This window comes from Peromyscus californicus, unplaced genomic scaffold, assembly GCF_007827085.1.
Source record: "Peromyscus californicus insignis strain IS unplaced genomic scaffold, ASM782708v3 Scaffold_15__1_contigs__length_86483966, whole genome shotgun sequence".
Lineage (NCBI taxonomy): Eukaryota > Metazoa > Chordata > Mammalia > Rodentia > Cricetidae > Peromyscus > Peromyscus californicus.
In genome coordinates, this window is record NW_026294447.1 from 2,124,724 (window position 1) to 2,136,689 (window position 11,966).

The 11,966-nt window shown below is 44.9% G+C and overlaps 1 long non-coding RNA gene across 1 annotated transcript; it reads left to right on the forward strand.

The window, feature by feature from the left end:
- Nucleotides 1-483: 483 nt before the first annotated feature.
- LOC128110652 (uncharacterized) lies at nt 484-11,056 on the forward strand. Its single transcript, XR_008218265.1, has 2 exons — nt 484-1,539; nt 3,257-11,056. It is a non-coding gene; the product is annotated as an uncharacterized LOC128110652 (long non-coding RNA).
- The last annotated feature ends 910 nt before the right edge of the window (nt 11,057-11,966 follow it).

An 11,966-nucleotide genomic window follows, 5' to 3' on the forward strand; every position in this document is an offset into this window, starting at 1 on the left:
CTAAGCCACAGGGATACAGGCAGGCAGAAAGCCGTCACTCATTATAGTCTAAGTCACAGCAATGCAGGTAGGAAGGAAGGAAGCTTTCACTGGTAACAAAGTCAATCATCTTGTTTGTGAGGTTCTCAGAAAGTATCTGGAAGAGGAGGCCCTGCCCAAGGTCATATACAATCAGCCTTATGCCAGGCTCATTGGTATGTTAGCATCCTCATTAGAAAGGATTTCAGTGTTGTAAAAGGCCAGACACTGAGGAAGATCCTGAGGTTGTTCTTAGAGATGTCTGGTTTGGGGCTTCAACAAGGAATGTTGGTGTGGTGATTTGAAAGAGAATCTGCTTGCTGGGCTCAGGTACCTGAACACTTGGTCCGCAGTTGATGCTGATGGTGCCATCGTGTTGGCGGGGGGGGGGGGGGGGGGGGGGGGGGGGGGGGGGGGGGGGGGGGGGGGGGGGGCGGGGGCGGGGCAATAGGAGACATGGCCTTGATGGAGAAAGTTAGTCACTGGGGGTGGCCTTTGAGAGCTTAAAGGCTCACCCTATTTCCAGTTTGCTCTCTGTGCTTAGTACTTGCCGTTGAGAGTGTGAACCCTCAGCTTCCTGCTCCTGCCTCCCTGCCTGCTGCTTGCTGCTATGCCTCCACCGTAATGGACTCTTACCTCCCTGGAACCGTAAGCTCAGATAGACTGTGACTGCTCTGGTTGTGCAGCTTTGTCACAGCAGCAGAGAGAGTGCCTCACACAGCTGGGCAGCGGTAAAATGCATCCAGAACTCACTAGGAGAGTTCACACTGAAGACACGAGCTAGGGCCTCGTGTCTAGATGGTTTTTGAAGCTTCAGTATGAATGATAATTGTGGTATGAGAGTTTCAAGTGAGGACAGGGGGAAACGGAGACTAGACGTTCTGGGACAAATCTTCAGGGAAATTTGATGTCTCCGAAAGATGCTGAGTCAGAGATATCTAAGAAGAAGGCAGAGAGTGAAAAATCAAAGATGTGTAACTAACATAGGAGGTTGCAAGACATGGAAGTCATGGGAAGGAGGAAGTTTCAGGAAGTTGTCATCACTTGTGGGTACCACTGAGGAGCTCAAGCAAGATGATGAGCAGAAGATGTCATCTGACTTATGAAAGTACATGCCACTTGATGAGCCCCATGGAAGTTTTTGGTGGTGCTGGTAGCTGGGTGCCTGATTGAAAGTGAGTGAAGATGAGAAAATGGAGTGATTCCATAGCTTATTCCTGGTCTCTCTGGAAGGTGAGGCTGCTAGTTTTATTATCTCATTTCTCTGTGTGGTGCTTTGAAAGAAAATGACTCCAATATACTCTCAGGGAGTGGCATTATTGGAGGTGTGGCCTCGTTGGAGGAAGTGTGTCATCGGGGGTGGGCTTTGAGATCTTAGAAGTTCAAGCAGATCTAGTGTGTCTCATCTCTTTGCTGCCTGCAGATCCAGATGTAGAACTCTCAACTTCCTCTCCAGCACCATGTCTGCCTGCACACCACATGCTTCTTGCTGTGACAATTATGGACTGAAACTCTGAACCTGTAAGCCAGCTCCAGTTAAATGTTTCCTTTGTAAGAGTTACTCTGGTCATGGCATCTATTTACAGCATTAAAGTCTTAAGACATTCTGTAATATTATTTCCCTCTCTCTTGATGCCTCTGTGGAATTCTTTCTTTTCTTGTCAGCCACTAATAGTCTTTCTTATTAACTTGCAATGAACATAATTAAAAGGAGGTAAAAATAGTAAAGAATGTTAAAAGCCTTGAACTCTGAAAGTCAGCTTCCCTTAGGGACTATGTAGGAGTAATATGAAAAGAGAAAGAATGAAAATATGTGCAGTGGGACTTACGTAATTAATAATGATAAAAATAACAATGAGGCAAGATATTTTAAAAAAATGAGGACATCCTTACTAGTATGAGATGAAGTCAGCTCATATTAATATGATGTGGCTGCTATTATTCCCATCCTTCCAGGGTAGGAAATGGGCTCACGAGGAAGAAGTTGGGAAACATGTTGACATCATCTAGGTAAATGGTGATGGTGCTAAATTGTATACTCAGACAGCTCGAATCTAGTCTTGTCTTCATCACTAAAGAGGGATGTGCTTTACAAGGGCAACTGTGTTCAGGATAATGGAAATCAGAAATAATAAGTGACATGACATGTATTAAGTGTCACTTATGACATGTATTATGACAATGTATTATTTTGACATGTATTATGACAATGTATTATTGTATTGTGACAATGAATTTTGATAATGAGAGGGAAGATGAGCAGATATCCAGGTGGAAGTGGGTCTACCCAGTCCTTTCTGTAGCTACTGCCTTCCTTTGTTATTGACCTGTTTAGAGACCCATCCCCATGGAATCCTTCAGGAGAAAGTGGAAATGTTCACTGACTCTCTGAGAACCAACTGTGTTTGGACTGTTCATGGGACGGAAGGGAGAGCTTGGAGGGAGGTTCAGAATTGGCATCTCTGAGTAAAACAGATTGAGAGGAGTTTCCTTGTAAATGATTCTTTAAAGTTCTACCCTTTAATACTATCACAACACCAAGTTATTTCTGGAACATAAAAGAGGGAGAAAATACACCATATAGTTTAACTCCATCCTTGAGGTGTTGGTTGTAGGGTGATGGAGACAGGGGGGATCATTTGATACATTGTCACTGAAGAATTTTTCTGTTATTGGACAATGCCTAATAAAGTAATTATTATAATGTTCATTATATGACTTCACAGGTGGAACAGACTATTCTGAGGATGAATTGACTGAGATAGGAGATTGCTTGCTGTGCTGGCTAGTTTTATGTCAGTTTGACACAAGCTAGAGCTATCAGAGATGAAGGAGCCTCAGTTGAGAAGATGCCTCTGTAACACTGGACTGTAGACAAGCTTCTAGGGCATTTTCTTAATTAGTGATTGATGTGGGAGGCCTAGCACATTGTGGGTGGGGCCACCCCTGGGATGGTGGTCCTGGGTTCTATAAGAAAGCAGGTTAAACAGGCCAGTAAGCACCACCCCTCCACGGCCTCTGCATCAGCTTCTGCTTCTGGGTTCCTGCTCTGTTTGAGTTCTTGCCCTCACCATTTTTTATAATGAACTGTAGGTGAAATAATCACTTTCCTCCCTAAGTTACTTTGATCATGATTTTCAATCACAACCACAATAACCCTAGCCAAGACCTTGCTTTGGATATGGTTTGAGTTAATCCTCCAAGTGCTCATGACTTAAAAGTTTGGTTCTTGGTATAGCAATGCTAAGAAGGACTGGCAGATGGCAAGACTCACCACATTCTGCTTCCTGTGACCAATGTCTTCTCGATGTCACACAGCCAAGTGAACTCTGGCAGGCACTGTGTCCTGATGGAGGACATTAAATCCAAAACTGTGAGGTAAATAAGGCTCTATTCCTTATGGAAGACTCAGACCCTGTTAATTCATTATAGTGAAAGGAAATATAAGAATGGGGAGAAATTTATGTTTTTATGTCATGCTCAACTTTGACATGATTTGAAGAATTATTCTTTTTTTTTCTGGCATTCCATGTTAGGAATTAGATTATACTCAAATAAAAGTAATAGAATTCAGTTTCTTCATGTTAAAATTGGTATTGATGATGAGATATCTTACTTGGTAAGAGATGACTTGAAAGAAATATCATAGTCATCTTCAAATGCTTTACTCCATGGGAAAGAAAGAAAGACTAGTGGGCAGAAACTCTGAGAAGATGCACATCGCCTCATGAGTAAGCAAATTCTAATAGGTTTTCTGTAACACAATAATAGGTTTCTCGCCAATGGAGTAAACCAGGTCAAGCTGAATTGAAAAAGTAAAAGAACAGGTTTATTCAAGCAAAGCAACTCCCAGGTAAGTTTTCCAGTCCCAGAGATAGGTAGGAGAAGTCACATGCCTGAACTAAAGCAAGGGTTTATATAGCCTGTAGGCAAGGGGTGATGACGTATTCACCACAAGCTGGGTTTGTGCCCAAGTATGGTCAAAAACTGAATGCTTTAGGAAGGGACTTGGGCTGCTGACAACTTCAGAGCAGGAGCCACCATAGCCATCAAGAATGCAGAACTGGACTTTTTGATGCCTTTTCTTTGTTGGAGATTCTCTGAGAGCGTGGGGTTTGGAGAGAGATATAGGGCTTCTCAGATCGTGCTGGAGGGAGCTGGAGGTTCCAACCAAACAAATCCTTACAAAGATTTCTGAAGTTCCAAATAGGCTGCCTTGAGGAATCAGTAAGCTCTGCAGCTTTGGAGCTTGTCTCAGTCCATTCTCTGCTTCTCTAACAGAATGCTGGTAGTTTTAAGTGGCTGAGGTTGGTAGAGTGTTTGCCCAGCAAGCACAAAGCCTGGGTTCAATCCCCAGTACCACTTACCATTTGTGAGGTGGAGGCAGGCAGACCTGCTTCAGTGGGGTCCCAAAGAGGGGTGTGTAGAGACAGGGGATGGGTGTAAGGAGGTGAATCATTATGTCTGCCAGCATCATTTATTGAAAAAACAATAATACATTTTTTATTACACATAGAATTAAAGAGGAGAAAAGAGGCATGTGAGCTGAGGTGTGACTTGAGATCAGAGGTTGAGGAATCTACCATTGACCTTGACAACAGGCACTAGTCATATGTTAACGAAAGGGCCACAAGATCCTCTTGCCAGAGATAAGAAGATGACTGCTTTAACAAGCAGCAACTTTCTTCAAGCCCTGGAGGGAATGGAGGCCCTTATCCAAATGCCGGACCTTGGAGAAAGGATTCTTTCTGGAGACCAGACACTTGTTAATATTCTGATCCGCCCCTTGAAATCCCACCCCTTGGCACCACCCTCCATCCTGATGTTAAAGCTTCATTCTAAGGAAAAACTTCCTCTCCCTCTCCTCCACTTTTCCTCTCACGAGGTGTGCACCCTAGACCTCTCTCTCTCTCTCTCTCTCTCTCTCTCTCTCTCTCTCTCTCTCTCTCTCTCTCTCTTCTCTCTCTTTCCTATCATCTCTTTCCTTCATATGGTGTGAGTCCTTCCCATCGTTTTTAAAATACGACGTTGGTTCCCTGACTGAGAAGGCTTTCTTGGCAGTCTGAAATGTGCTGGGACGCTGGAACCTAGTCCCCCAGGACCAGCCATACTTTTCCACCTAATGGATCGGATTGCTGGGACTTTCCATTCAACACTGACAAATGGTAAGCCCCCCACTTCTGGCCATTTCCCACTAATGAGGCTTTGTTTCTTAAGCACAGTCCTCATCTTCTGGCTTTTCTCGAAGTCCTGGTAGCAGGCGACAGTGTCTCACTCGGGCTCCTAGCCCATCAGCCCCTGCTTTTTTGGATGACAGTCCACTGAAGCAGCTTGTGTCTTCTCGTTGGTCCTCACTGAATCTAGAGATTCCAGCCCTTGGATATCCTGTAACTCAATGATGGAAAATGCACCTACCTCTATATCTAGCATCTGATTTAAGGGCTTAACTTCTCCACCCTTGCGGTCAGACTTGGCCCCATAAAATGGCCGCTGTCCAGCACCCTATATTCATAGGAACTTCGTAACTTCTGCCAGCGATTCCATAGATAGAAAGGGATGCCTGGCTTTCAAGCTTTCTCTTCTCAAGTCCCTACTCCAATGTAGCCTTTCATTTTTTCACTCTGCTCTCCCACTCTCTCAGACCTTTAGCACTAACTCTGTTGTATGTGGTGTGTTTTTTTAGTGGCGTACCGTGGCGGGCCCACCAAAGGTACCCACTTCATGCTAGGATCCTACCCGCCTGCTCCACCCGCAGCAGATCTGCTCTTTAACCCGCAACAGATCTGATTTCTGATCCACTCTCTTCCACTTGTAATAAATCTGCTTTCTCATTCACCAAGAGCTTTGCCCTCCATTCAATACCTAGAATTGGGTCTCTGGTGAGTCCACCTGCCTCTGACCATTCCCCTAGATGTAAGGCTTCATTTCTCAAGCACAGTCCTCTCCTCGCCTTCTGGCTTTCTTAAAGTCGTGGTACCAGGTGACTGTGTCTCTCTTGGGCTCTTATCCCTCAGCTCCTGTTTTTGCGTGACCATGCACTGAACAGCTTTTGCCCACTTCCTCAAGCTACTGGCCCAGCTCTCGCACTTTGCTCGGTGGAACACTGAACAACTTGTGCTGTTCCCTCTGCCTCATCCTTGGGCACTGTGTCATACGCCTCCTTGCTCCTTGCTCTCTTTTGGAGACCCATTGACCATTCTTTGGACCAGGCAGTTGGGGAACTGAAAAAGAATTCTCTACTTTCTTCCCTTTTCTTTGCTCCAAGACCTGCTTGTGTCTGTCTGCTCTCTCTGTAAATGTTCTGTTTGCTGCAGTGTGTGAATCAGAGATGGAGAAGTTGGCCTTGTCTTGCACACACTGGTTCTCCCTTTCTATTTACTCAACTCCTGTTTAATTCTGTGTGTATGTGCATGTAACTATTAACAGCAGCCACGTGGCTCTCCTCCATCTTGGCTGGTGGCCTCATCATGATTTCTTGTGAACTCCAGGGAGTCGACTTGGATCTATCTGAATAGCATCTTGCTAGGTCCAAGCGAAGCCAGATGGTTCCACAGAGCCTGGACAGTGAAGTCAAACAGCCAGCTACCCCAGGACATGGCCAGCACCCTAGTTTTCTCAGGTCCCACAAAGATGATCGATGCCCCCCAGGCCAGCAGAAAGAACACAGCGCCCTCATTCCTGCCTCACCTGCTACCCTTTTCTAACTCCTCACCTTTTTATAACAAACAAAAGGGAGGAATGTGAGTATTTAGGCATCTGTACTGGCCTGCCCTTAGGGTTCTGACAGGATATACCTCAGCTGCAGTCACTAAGAGCACCCTCTGTGCACATTTGCTATGTTTCCTTATAAAAGGTGGGCCTTGTACACCTCCCATCTCTCTCTCCTTTCTCTTTCCCTTCCTCATCCCCAGGGACTGGTCCCTGCCCCCTTCTCTGCCCCTTCTCTCTCCCCTTCCCTCGATAAACCTCCAATATGGGCCCTGCTGTATGGTGTGACTCCTTCCTAACATTTTTAATGTACAACATTGCCATGTGGATGCAGCATCTGGGTTGTGAATTACTGGCTGCCACTGCCGCCACCATGCCCACATGGTGTGCATTTGCGCAGCCCGCAACTGCATTTGCCCAGCATGTTTCCCTGCATGTATGCAGGATACTCTCGGGGTACACCTTAGCAATAATTCATAACATTGGTGCCCAATGTCACCAGGCAATCCCACTGCTTTCTCCTGCCCGCCAGCAATCTGAGGAGTTCTGGGATCTTTTACTACCTACCATTTTTCAGGCTAGAGTACTGCCAGGGACTCTTCACTCTATCTGATTGGTAAGATTCCTCCTTTCCCTTCTGGCCATTTTCCCATAAGTGAGGACTCATCTCGTTGCACTTACTGGTACCACATGTCTTTTAGGCTCTAGGCTCCTTAGCCCCCATCTCTATGTGATGGCATATGGAAACAACTTGTGCTCACTCAATTCCAGGGCCCATAGTCTTTGTTATGATGCTCCACTGGCTATCTTGTGCCATTCATTAGTCCTTGCTGACTATGGGATGCTAAAGGTCAGATTTGTCTTGTTTCGCTTGCTGGGACCACATGTCTTTGGGGCTCGTGGCCCTTCGGACCCCTGTCCCCATGCAGCAGCATATGGAGACAGCCGGTGCCCTCTCGATTCAAGCCTTTGTAACAGTGGTCCATTGGTCATCTTGCACTATTATCATTAGCCCTAGCTGACCCTTTGGGATGCTAGAGGTCAGTCCTTTGGGCCTTATACCTCATTATGGAAAAATGCACCTATGACCCCGCCCCCACCACTGCTGCCAACCCATGGCTTGGGCTCATTCCCCTGCAGCTGCTCGTACCATGCTGTAGCCCAGGAGTTCCTTCTGTCCTGACCAGCTGCTCTGCTACTTCTCCATCTTTCTTTCACAAAGTCTATTTCCTATGTATGAATGGAAAGGTATGATTGATGTGGCCATCTATATTTCTTTCTGACTGACCTTTAAATGTTTCAATTTATCTGTTCCTTGTCTGCTCAGTTTATTAAAAAAAAAAAAACCACATGAACACATGGTCAGTCACCATATTTGATAGGGGCAATCACGTAATCAGGCAGTGACATCTTAAATAAGGGCAACCACATGGTCTAGCTGCTAAGATCAAAACAGGCAGGTCAGATGACCTCACCACCATCTTTACTAAGGGCAGCATGGGTGGGGCACCCGGCACTCAGGATGTTGGTATGGAGAGAGGTTAGGGAATCGCCTCCTGCTGCGCATTGTTTCACCAGCCAAGGAAAAGTCCTCTGGCCTTGGCCTGGCATTCCCCAGCTGCCTCTCTTAGGCTCCAGCTGTCTGGGCAGGGCAGAGGTCCAGTCATGATCTGGCCTTTATTCCTATGCAGCCGCTCATGTAGGCAGGGCCCAGAGACATATGCGCTCCCCTCTGGGGCATCAATGAAACCACATGCAGGTGGTATCATTATGTTAAGATTTTAAATTTCAGATTTTAATATTAATACAATGCTGATACATTCTGAGTCACAAGCTCAGGATTTTAAATTTTCCTTGGTTACTCATTACCTCTTTTTTTACAATTTGGATTTCAGTACTGATTGATAATACTAATCTATCTAAAACTTTTATTTTTTCCTCACTTGTCTATTCCTGAGGATAGTATTTCTGTCCCTCCTGATCTTCCTTTCCCAATCACTAAGACCAAGGGCCAAAGGGTTCCAAATAAATTCATACATTTTAACTCTCATCTCTAGTCTGTATTTCAGCAGGCTGGCAGAAACATCAAAGCAGCAGTTGTGGACCACAACCTGCAACGTTTTCCCTGCTACGGATGTCAGCCCAGCCAAACGTAATTGTTCCCTGCTTCTACAGGCAGGTCAGACAACCAAATGCTTCTGATAAATGCCCCATTGCCCAGCCTTTGACTGGCCTTTCAGCATTCTGGGGGGCCCTGACAACCATATCCAATGCTAGCTCAAAGCAGTTCCAGAAGAAAATACATCGTCCCATGTCCCCTGTCCAGAATAGGCTGAAATGCTGGGTCAAAAGGAAACCTCCTGGCATAGAGGACCAATTAGCTATCTAATGCCCATTGATGTTTGTTAATTAAAATGGTTCTGCCCTAAGTTAAACACTTGACCTTTATGCAGAACCAGGGAGGTATTAAATAACATTAAGAAATTATTATTTGTATATAAATCAATCAGGATGAAGTTTCTGGTCCACCAAGAGGGTCCTTTTTCTCTTCTCAGAGGGTCCTTTTCTCAGAGTTGGGCTGCACCCTGACTCACAAGCCCCTTTTCTCCTGTTCTCATTCAGCCTTGGGATCTTTTCCCCTGTCACTCTTCTTTGCCTTCTCAGGAGACAGAAACCCTAGCCTCATGGAAGCTGCTAAGATATGGGAGACTTAGGGAATAGCAGTCAACAGTCAGCCTAATAGACAGGCAGTCCTCAAATGCTGAGAGATCTGCATTTAAAATGTTAATCAAAAAAAGCTTATTATATCAGACAGAGACTCCCAGATATAACAGTAACCCAAGGTCTCTGAAGAAGATGTCTCCATGTGGATGATGGCAACATTGACCTCTGGGCAAGTTTCCCAAATGTGACACCTGCCACCAGGACCCAACCCAGACTGTGGACAAACAGCAGGACATCGGGAATTGATTGCACCCCTTTTGCCTAGATAAAATAAGCTCAGTCTCCCGTGTGTCCCTCTTCCCCAGGAAAAACTCCCACCTCATAGTCCTGATGGGTCAAAGATTGGTGCTGTTCTGATACTTCCCTAGAGACCTGCGTATGGCTAACTGGGTATGGACTGGTCCCTGTCCTTTTTAACAAATTTGAAAGCTGCTTGGTCTGCACTCAAATATGATTTTTCCTTCTCAGATCTCTGATTCCATTTGATGACCAGGGTTTGCTTCAACTGCTTTCTTGGTTCTCTATATAAAATTCACAGGTCCCCTTCTCCTAGGGCTACTACTAGGTCTAGACATAATTTACCTTGTTACCAGATCAGATAAACTCACAGAACACATTTTAATGTAACTTTTTACTATTGACTGCTCTCCGTATATCCTGGTTTGTTTACATGAAGATAGGAAATCTGACTCACTTCTTAAATTTATCCTTCTCATATCTGATGATGTTTGATGACTAGGGTATCACTTTAACAGCCCCAATTCCAAGATTTTATATATATATTCCAATTACAGAATTGGAAGTCTCATTCATAGACTTCATGGAACAGGATAGACCAGTTTCAGACATAACTCCAGAGGTTCAAAGTTTTAATACTGATAAGCTGATTAAACTTTGATAAACTGATAGAACATTGACTACAAAGAGTTCTTAAGAGTCCTTAAATGGATTTTTAGCCCTTTTGCCATGATGTAAATCCATTCCAGCTGTCTTACAGATACCTACAGGCTCCTGGGAAAAGTTTTGCTACTGCATCAAAAAATGGATCTGATAAAAATTATCAATCTCCAGAGCCCATTTCTGACCCTACCTATTTTTCAAGCATATTTTGCAGATTCATTGTTATTGCCTGACCTCCAGAGAAACAACAGATGCCATGGCTTCTATACTCCTGATTTGGCATGCCATTTCCCCCCAAGCTCCTGGAACACCACTGCTGCAACCTGCCTCCTCGGCTCCCTCAAGGAACGGTCCTGAGATCTGCTGTGCATGACTCCCCCCAGTTCCCCCCTCCCCACTTTGCCCTTGTCAGCTTGAAGTAGCCTCGAGAATTCAGCGCCCTTGTTCCCTCACTTGCTCCCATAACTCACCTCTTTTTATAATAATCAAAACGGAGGAATGCTAATATTCTGACCCACCCCTTGAAATCCCACCCACTTGGTGCCTCCTGTGTCCTGACATAAGAGCCTCCTTCTAAGGAAAAGCTGCTCCCCTTCCCGTCACTTCTCCTCCCATGAGGTGAGCACCCTTGACCTCTCTCTTCTCTCTCTTTCCTATTTTTCTCTTCATCTCTCTATTATAATAAACTCTCCATGTGGATACAGCATCTGGGTTGTGAATTACTGACTGTTGCTGCCATGCCTGCTGGTCTGCATCTGCCCAGCATGTTTTCCTGCACATGCAGGATACCCTAGGGGGTCTCCCAGCACAATAATTCATAACAACTACACTACAGTGTCTTAGTCTTACTATGGGCCTGTTCCCCTCATAATGCTCCTAAAAGGGAAGGTCTCAATGTTTTATTCTTTTCACATTATACTGCACCATTCTGACTTCTCTGTATTTATTAACTGAACTCTCGCCCTTAATAGCCTCAGGCTCTGTATCTGAATTCCAGGCGTTTCATCCTTGGGATCAGGTGTGTCTAGTAAATCTCTAATATTCCTGTTCCTGATATAATTAGGAGAGCACAATGGAATTCCTGGTTCCATGGTGGCGGGGATTTTTTCCAAAGAATTACTTTGTTTAAAGAGGCTACCATTGTATACAGTTTCATCCTTTACCAAAGCCTGCACAAAATTTCCCAAAGGGAATGGCATTAATAGTGAGAATCATTAAAAATGAAGTTAAAAGATACTGGAGAAGAGTGGTCCTCAATGTCAAAATGCTGGAACTTTGCCAAGCAGTAATCATTGCCATGTGGCCCACGCCACTATACAGAAAAGAAATGCATTCTTTAATTTCTGAGGGCTCAGGAGTCTAACTCTGAAGCACCAGTGTCTGGTAAGACCTTCATGCTGCAGCATCCCAGGGTAGCAGGCAGGACAAGCAAACCTATGAGACAGATAGGTCTTTTATTAGGAACCCTTTCTGGGAAAACAAGCTCACCCTGAACAGCATCATTCCATTCATCAGGGCTTTAAGAAGTAAGCACTTCTTAAGCAGTTTACCCCTTAATAACCTCACAAGGGGGTATTTAGGACGTAGCAGAGATGTCCAAGCTAAGTGAGCACACT